We start from the raw sequence: 8212 nt of genomic DNA on the forward strand, positions 1-8212 counted from the left end.
CCTTAAACAAAGCCCCCAACCTACCTCTGGGGCTCTTTCATGCTGTCCCCCGACTTCCCAGTCCTTGCTCTGGGCCCTGACTCACCCTTTCCCACTTCAAAGACCCGTCTTCACTCTGGGTAACTTTTATGAGGTGTGAACGCCCCATCCCACCATCCAGGTCACAAGCTTCCTTGATGCCCCTCCGTTTGCTTCAACCTCAGGCTGCCGTGTCCAGACTGGACCCCGTATGGTCTTGGCCACACCCCGCACCCTGTGTCTCTCTCAGGAGGTCTCTGGTCAGCAGCCCTGAGGATTTTGTGTCCCCTCGTTTCCAGCTGGGACCCTGTGTCTATCCCACTACCTCCCTCTGGGGCCCCTGAAGCCCATCATCTGCCTCCCTGGCTCCAGGTGCTGCCGTCTAAGACCCCTGCTTGGGCAGGGAGCCGCTGCCTGGTGACCCTACTAGCCAGGCTGGCAGGAGCCCCACCCCAGTTCCCTCCCACTCCCCCCACCCCACTCCACCCCTGCTTCTGTCCCTAGTTTCTCCCATCACAGTGAGACACCCATGAAGACATGTTAATGTACAAATTCTTTTGAGTAAAATAACCAGGGCTGCCTTTTGCTTGAGTTGTGGGCAACCTGCAGGGTAATCCTCCAAGACCCTTGGGCATTCCTGCTTGCTTCTGCGGGGTGTAGTGGGGGTGGTGGGTAGTGATATCATCCAAAGTGGGGGCCGATCTGGGAGGCTGTGCTCCCCAGAGGATGAGTCCAGCCATCCACGCTGGACCCCTCTCCAGCTCCCTGTCCTTGGGTCAGGGAGCGGGAAGAGGGTGGAGACGAGGAGGACCAACCCACAGGTCTTAGCTCCGTCTGGAGTTCTGTGCCCCAGTGCCAGTGGGGCCCAGGCGCCCTCTGGAGGCGGTGCGAGCCCTGAATGTGCAGCACACACCCAGGAGGGCACTGGCTTAAAGAGCCTGCCCATCAATTAGAAAAAGTACCCCCATAAATATGGTCAAAGGACAGGAACAGAGACATTTGAAATGAAATGCAAACGCCCAATAAAACATTAAGGTGATGTTTACATACCAGGATCTGTTGCAAGCCCTTATATGCATCAACTCCTTTAAATCTCAAAAGCGTTACTAGGGAGTACTCCCATCCCACAGATGAGTAAACTGAAGCACAGGAGGCTAAGTGACTTGCTTAAGGTTATAAAGTAAGTGGCAGGGCCAGTATCTAACCATGCAGCCTGGCACCAGAGTCCAGGACCTTTCTCACGGCACCAGACTGTTTCTCAGCATATGAGAAACATAAACTCTGGGTAAAAAGTGAAGTGTAAATTAAAACTATTTGGTAAATTAATTTATTCTACAAGTATTTATTGGATGCCTATTGTGAGCCAGGCCCTATTTCAGATGCAGGGGAATAGATGCCAAAACATACAAAACTTCAAGCTTACACTCCAGTGCAAAGAGACAGACAGTGAACATGAAATCGTATTCTATGGCACGTGGGGTAGGGCATGGGGGAAATAGCAGGGTAGGGAGGAGTGGGTCTGTTTAAATCAGGCATCAACTGAACCTCTTTGAGAAGGTGACACTTGAGGTGAGACCTAAAGAAAGGGAAGGAGGGAGCCTGGTGGATGTCAGTGGGAGGAGCATTGGTCAAGTCCCTGAGGTCAGTGCTGAAGGCGCTGTCTGCTGGATAGGAGGTGGTGGGCTCCTGTCCCGCCTCCCTGGTCTATCACCAGTGCCCAGGCTGTGGGAGGTGTTCAGGGAGGATTGCCTGCTAACCATTTAGTGAGGAAAATGCCCTGGGCATTTGCTCACTTCTCTGCAACCAGTCCCACATGACAGCTGACCCCATGTGTCTCAGCAGAGGAGGGTGTGATGTGGGGAAGTAGAAGCGAAGCCCCCATGAATATTTGGGTGGAGATAACTAACCCAGATTCTGCCCTTCTCAGCTGGGATGGCAGCAAAAGTCAGCCCTATGAAATGCGATGAAAGAGGTTTGATGACCAGGGGACCATCCAACCCAAACCCCAGACTCTAAGGGAGCGGCCTGTACAGGGAGCACCTCTCGATGGGCCCTGCGGGGTCGTGGGTGCCCAGGCCTCCGTGGTCTTTCTGCCTCTCCAGATCTAGGCGGCACCTGGGATTCACAAGTGAACTTCCCTTCAGTGAGGTCCCTGACTGTCGCCCTGGAGTAGAAGGGCCAGGACATGACTGTTGTCTGCATGGCCTACTTTCCTCCAGAGACAGAAGCCCAGAGGAGGGTCAGGGGTGGCCCTGGAGGAGGCGAACCCAGTTCTTGCCCAGTGCCTGCCACTGTCCTTCTTGCTGCGGCCGAAAGGCCGTTCCTTTCCCCGCTGGTTTCGCCTCATCACATCCCTTTGAGATTTGATGACTCACTCTCTATAAATTGCCTGTGTTTCATATGGTGAACTGCCCTGTTGTTTAGTGCTGAAAACTTCTGTTGATTCTTGTGTTCCCTTGGGCTCTTTAGAGTCCTGCTTAGGCCACCTTACCAAGGGGTTTTCAAGACGAGCACAAACTGGGCCAGAGCCCGGAACAGAGGGCAGCCAGGGGGAAGGGCCGCTCCTGGGGCCAGTGGGCTTCTCCTTGTCTCTCTCAGTCTCTGAGCCTGCTTTGCTGTCTTCTCTCTCCTGACTAGCAGATCCTTGGTTTCTCCTTCACTCTGAGTTTCCTTTCCCGTCTCCTAGCTTCCGTTTCCAGATAGTGCCTGCTTTCTCACATCTGAACATACTGCCGACCCCAATTCCTGACCTCTCCCTTTCCTCCTCTCCGTGTCTGCACCAGCCGCTCACCACCTCAGGGTTGGACTTCTGCCATCATGTTCCCAAGCTTGCTCACCTGCTGTTTGCCGCAGCGTGCTGTGTGTCTCTGGATGGGTTGTTTTGGGTCACAGTCCTCTCCTGGTCCAGTCAGCGGGGCCAAGAAGGGAGGACATGAACGGACCAGCACAAGGCTGTCTCTCCTGCCAGGCTCTGGGTGCTCTTTAGAGTCCTGCAGCAGGCACCACTAAAGACTGTCTGCTAGCGTCCCAGATGCATTCACTGTTTTAATCTGTTTACTAATGCTTGAGTTTCATTTGTTGACCTTTGTTATTATTGCCTAGATGTCTCTTAAGGATCCTTAAAAATTCCTCAGCCACCCAGCCTTGGTTCACTGTGGAGGCTCATAACCAGATGCCTGGCAGAGGGAGGGTCGTTCATAGTAAAACAAACAGTAAGTCATTTCCTCCTCCCTCTTTAGTCTCACCTTTCATCAAAGAAGGGAGGAGGAACTATATTTAATAAACATCCATTACATTAGACCAACGGTCTCCAAACATTGCAATTCTTCCAGAAACGGTATCTCTCTTGCCCTCACAGAAGAGCGTGTGGTCAAGAAGAAATTGAATAAAGTCCTTTAATCAGCCGCAGTAGTATTTGAATCATTTAATTTAGGATCTGACAACCACACATTATTTTTTAGGCCAATTTTAGTCAACCAGGAGAGCTGGCCCAGTCTGACCCATGCTTCATAAATCACCTGCTTGCATAATTGCAGAAAGTTTGGGGAAGAGATTTTTCTGGAGGTTTTCAAACATAATCAAAAACAATCTCCCAGGCTGTATGCCTAGCAGGAGTCCTTGGCTGTGCTCCCTTTGCATGGCCCTGTAGCTATAGAGCCAGCCCTCGGGCTGGAGGGAGCCAGAGACACGAGGCAGGGAGCTGTCACCCCTGCAGCCTGTGCTTTTTATTCCTGGCTACAGGTTCGCATGGCCAGGAAAACAAGTCAAATCAAATTAGATGCCAGACACACGCTGCTTACTGCAGCTCACCCTCTACTGCCTCAGACTCTTCAACACCTGCTGAAACCCCCTCACCAGAAAAAATGAAAGAGGAGCTTCTGATTGAAAATAGCACCTGCCAAATACCCCCAGTGTGGCCTCTACCACAGTCACATTAAATCGCTTATGAAGTCCCAGGAAAGAGTGAAATGCAAGACACCGCCCCCCACCCACCCCTTCACCCCCCTGTCCCCGCACCCTCCCCCGTACCCCCTGCCCCTGCTCAGAACCAGTCTGATGTCAGCTGCGTCTGAGCCTCTGGCAGACATCCCCTCTGACCTACCAGGCAGGTGAGATTGGGCTGAGAAAAACCCATGGGACTTCATTCTGTCCCTCCTGCAAGCTACAGCCACATGCTGGACAAAGGGCTAGGTGTTAGACCAGTCTTCCCATTTTTCTCCATCTAGTCCAAGGAAACAAAGTAGCAGAAAAGAGGCTAGGGGACCAAGGCAGGGCTAGAGGCCTTCTTGGGACCACATAGCATTCTTAGAGACACAGTGCTGATGAGTAAGTGGCATTAAGAAAGGAGGAATCTGGTGTGGGTCAGTGCAGGTAGGGAATTGTAAGTTTTTTGTGAAAGCCAGTTTTTTAGTTTCTTAGTTGGGGGTTTATTGATGTGAGAATAGAACCATCAATAGCCAAAGTTACAAGGGGACGTGTCCCTGCAGGGATCCAGGGAGATCCTGGGCTGGAACCAAATGTGGGAGCCCTCCAGGCCTCCCAGGAACTGTCAGTCACAGGCAGCATCTCCTGGTGTGGACCTGGGGCTGCTCACCCATCTCCTAGCTCTGGGTCCTACTCCCCCTAAAACCTGAACTCACACAAGCGTGACTCTGGGCTCACTAATTCTAACCATCCCATTTGATCCAGTAATGTGAGAGCGGCTATCAACTAAGGAGACCTCCTTCTGGCTCCTTCGTGGGGTAGTCTCCAGGGGACAGAGTGGTTCATGCACTCTTGTGAAAGACCTGAGCAGCCAGGGCCACTGTCCTATAGGTGTTTGTCAGGAAGCCCCACCCAGAACATCCTCAGAGGGCATCTCAACAACAGCTGTGCATACTTAAGATGGAAGTGGGGGGCGGGGGGGGACTTCCCTGGTGCTCCAGTGGCTAAGAATCTGCCTGGCAATGCAGGGGATGAGGGTTCGATCCTTGGTCAGGAAACTAAGATCCCACATGCCTCGAGGCAACTAAGCCCACATGTCACAATGAAGTTCCCGTGTGCCACAATTAAGACCCGACCCAGCCAAATAAATATGTATGTGCATATATATATATATAATGAGGGTGGGGATGGAGCTTGGGGGAGGCTGCCCCTCACCCCCTGTTGCACCACCATTGCCTGCACCCTCACCCCAATAGAGGCCTGGCTTTTCCGATTAGACTTTGCCTCTGCCACTCACTGCTGTGTACCCTTTAGCCCCGTTCTGAATTTCTGACCCTCAAAAACAGAACAGGGCTAACATGAGCCCTTCCCTTCCAGGGTTGTTGTGAAAATTGAAATAAGAGTTCTAGGGCATAAACTATTTCAGATATAATAAAGATAATAGATGTTTTTAACCTCAGGGCAACCAGAGACCATAGAAAATATAGATAAGTAAAGACTGGAAATACGACCTTGTTCTAGAAAGATGAAGATGTTTTGAATTGACACAAGAATGACGTACATTTCATTAAGGAAAAAGAGGAATTTATGTGTAGCCCTACAGACATGACTCATAAAACAGAACTAACTATAAAACAATTTATCTTTGTCTCCCTTTGTCCTTTAAACGTACTTATGAAGCTACCTTTTCTCCAGCCCCTGGGTGAAATCTAAGCTAAATCGCCTCCTGACCCCTTCTTCACCCCTCGGCTGATGTCTTTTTGTTCCTCCCGGAGGCTTTCTGATCAGGCCGTGAGACAGCCCCATGCTGGCTCTCTCCTGTCAGCGCCACCTCTCATCCTCTGCAAATGTTCGTTCATCCTCTGCCCTCCTGATCTCTGGGCGGGCAGGCAGATCCCGACATGACTACTCTCCTAGCTGCACCGCGAAGCCATCTGGCCAGCCTGTCTCCTTCCATCAGGATTTTTCTGGCATGAGTCGCCCCAGTTCATTGTGTCCCTGAGGCTCCAAAGGACATGTCTTGAGCTTTCTGCAGTGGTCTCCCAGAAGCCCCTTTCCCCAAGCTTGAGGTGGGGAGCGAGCATCCTTCACTATCCCCCTGGGAAGAGGAGATTCATGGCCCCAGCTCTCCAGATGTGCCCACAGCAACCAGCACACTGCAAATGCCCAGGAAATGGCAGCCATCCTGGGCTCCTGGTCCTGCCCCCCACCAGGGCCCAGGCAGGGGCTCTGTGGCCACTGGGCCTTGACCACCCCTGTCCTGAGCAGTTCTAAGCCCTCAGTCCCAAGGGCAACCCCAGCTCCCTAAGTGACAGCTACTGAGAAGGGAAACTGGAATTCCACTTCAAGCCAAAGTTGCCTTCCTGATCTTTGCCAACTGTCTCCAGGGAAAAGAATACTCCCCACCCTTACGTGATGCGGGTAGGTGGGCAGGTAAGAAGAAAGGTGTCCAGCAGCCACAGAAACATGGTGGATATGGCCGAGTCCCAAGCAGGCACCAAACTCCCCCACACTGGCTGCCTTGTTGGGTACCTTGTACCATTAAAGATTTTCTCAGGAAACCCAATGAGAGAACAGTTGTGAGGCCCCTTGCTCAGGGTGACCAAAGGGGTTTTATAAGATGTCAAGCTTAGAGGCAGAATGAAAACCAGACCCCAGGAAATAGAAGAGGAGAAAGCTGGGGTGAGGAAGGCAATAGCTATGGGAGGGAGAGGGGACTGAAGTCAGAGTTGCCTTGGGGACAAACTGAAGGTCTGAGGGTCAGCCTAGAAGCCCTGGGGCAGGGATGTGGGTCCTGTTTTCAGAGTGGCCCCAGAGGAGACAGATGGTCTGGAAGGCAGTGCCCTAAGAATGTCCCCACCAGCAAGCCTATCTCAGATGATTAAATGGCAGCAGATAAATTTAACTAAATGTGAGTAATGGGAACACAAAGGGGAAGTGAAGAGAAATAGAATATTTTAGCAACATAAGGAAATGAGAAGAAAATGACTTTGCAATGAAATGTCAAACTTCTGTGCCTGGAAGAGATGTAATATGGTCACTGCAGGCTCAGGGGAGCGGGGGAGTCTGTGGTTATTTCAAGCAAATTTTAATTCACTTCAGTTTAATAACATATGGCACATTCTTTGGGGACAGTGTCAGGAGACAGAATTGGGAGTCAGAGGGTTCCAGCTCTGGTAACTGGGGTGTTTCTTGTGGTTTTACAAGCAGATGCTATACCTAAATTCATTCAGCCAGCCATCCATTCATACAGGGAATAATCTTAAAAGCTGAGGTTTAGGAAAACGAAAGACATAATCCTGCCTGCCCCTACCCCCAAGAGATCCTGGTCAGCTGGGGAGAGACAGACAGGTGAACAGTTACAATGTAGGGACCCATTCTGGACCTAACGCTTGGTACTCAACAGCAGTTTGTAGAATGGATGTATGATTGAAAGATTGGTTTTGAAAAGGCACCAAAAAGGAAGGAATATCAAGGTGGGTCTTGAGCGATGGGTTCTCCAGCGAGGCATGTAAGTCAAGGGCAGTCCAGGTATAAGGGATTGCATGTGACAAGGTAGAATGGATCACAGGTAGCAAAGGGATGCTGGTTATAATCCTGGGACTGGGGGAGACTGCCCAGGGAGAGGGAGCAGGGTGAGAAGAGGAAAAGGACAAGGACAGGATCCATGGACCCTGATGAGGAACAGCATCCTCAGGAAGGCAGACTCCAAAGACCTCCCAGTCCCTTCACATCTCTACTCTAGCCCATGTGTCTGTTCATCCTTGGAGCTTCAACTCAGACATCGCATCCACCAAGAAGCTTTTCTTTCTGGTTCAAGCTGGGGAGAGTCCCCCTTCCCCATGCCTGCTCCCAGTGTACCCTGCACCACCAACCTTGTCACTGCCCATCCCCAGTCACATTTTTTTTTTAATTCATGCATATACTTTTAAAGAAGTATTTATTTATTTGGCTGCTCTGGGTCTTAGTTGCAGCATGTGGGATCTTTAGCTGTGGGATGCCAACTCTTAGTTGCAGCATGTGATATGAACCCCGGTCCCCTGCCTTGGGAGCTCAGAGTCTTAGCCACTGGACCACCAGGGAAATCCTCCTCCAGTCCCCGACCGCCACCAAGTCCCATACTGGATTAGTTTGTCTGAAGCCTTGTCTATTTCCCAACTGAGGCTGCCATACCCAGCTCTGGTAATGCCCACACCACACTGGTCCCTTCCTGGATCCTGGCCAGGCTCTTGTGTCTATGGGACCCCATCCTAAGGATGGACAAAGTCCA

Source organism: Bubalus bubalis, chromosome 18, assembly GCF_019923935.1.
Source record: "Bubalus bubalis isolate 160015118507 breed Murrah chromosome 18, NDDB_SH_1, whole genome shotgun sequence".
NCBI classification, from domain to species: domain Eukaryota; kingdom Metazoa; phylum Chordata; class Mammalia; order Artiodactyla; family Bovidae; genus Bubalus; species Bubalus bubalis.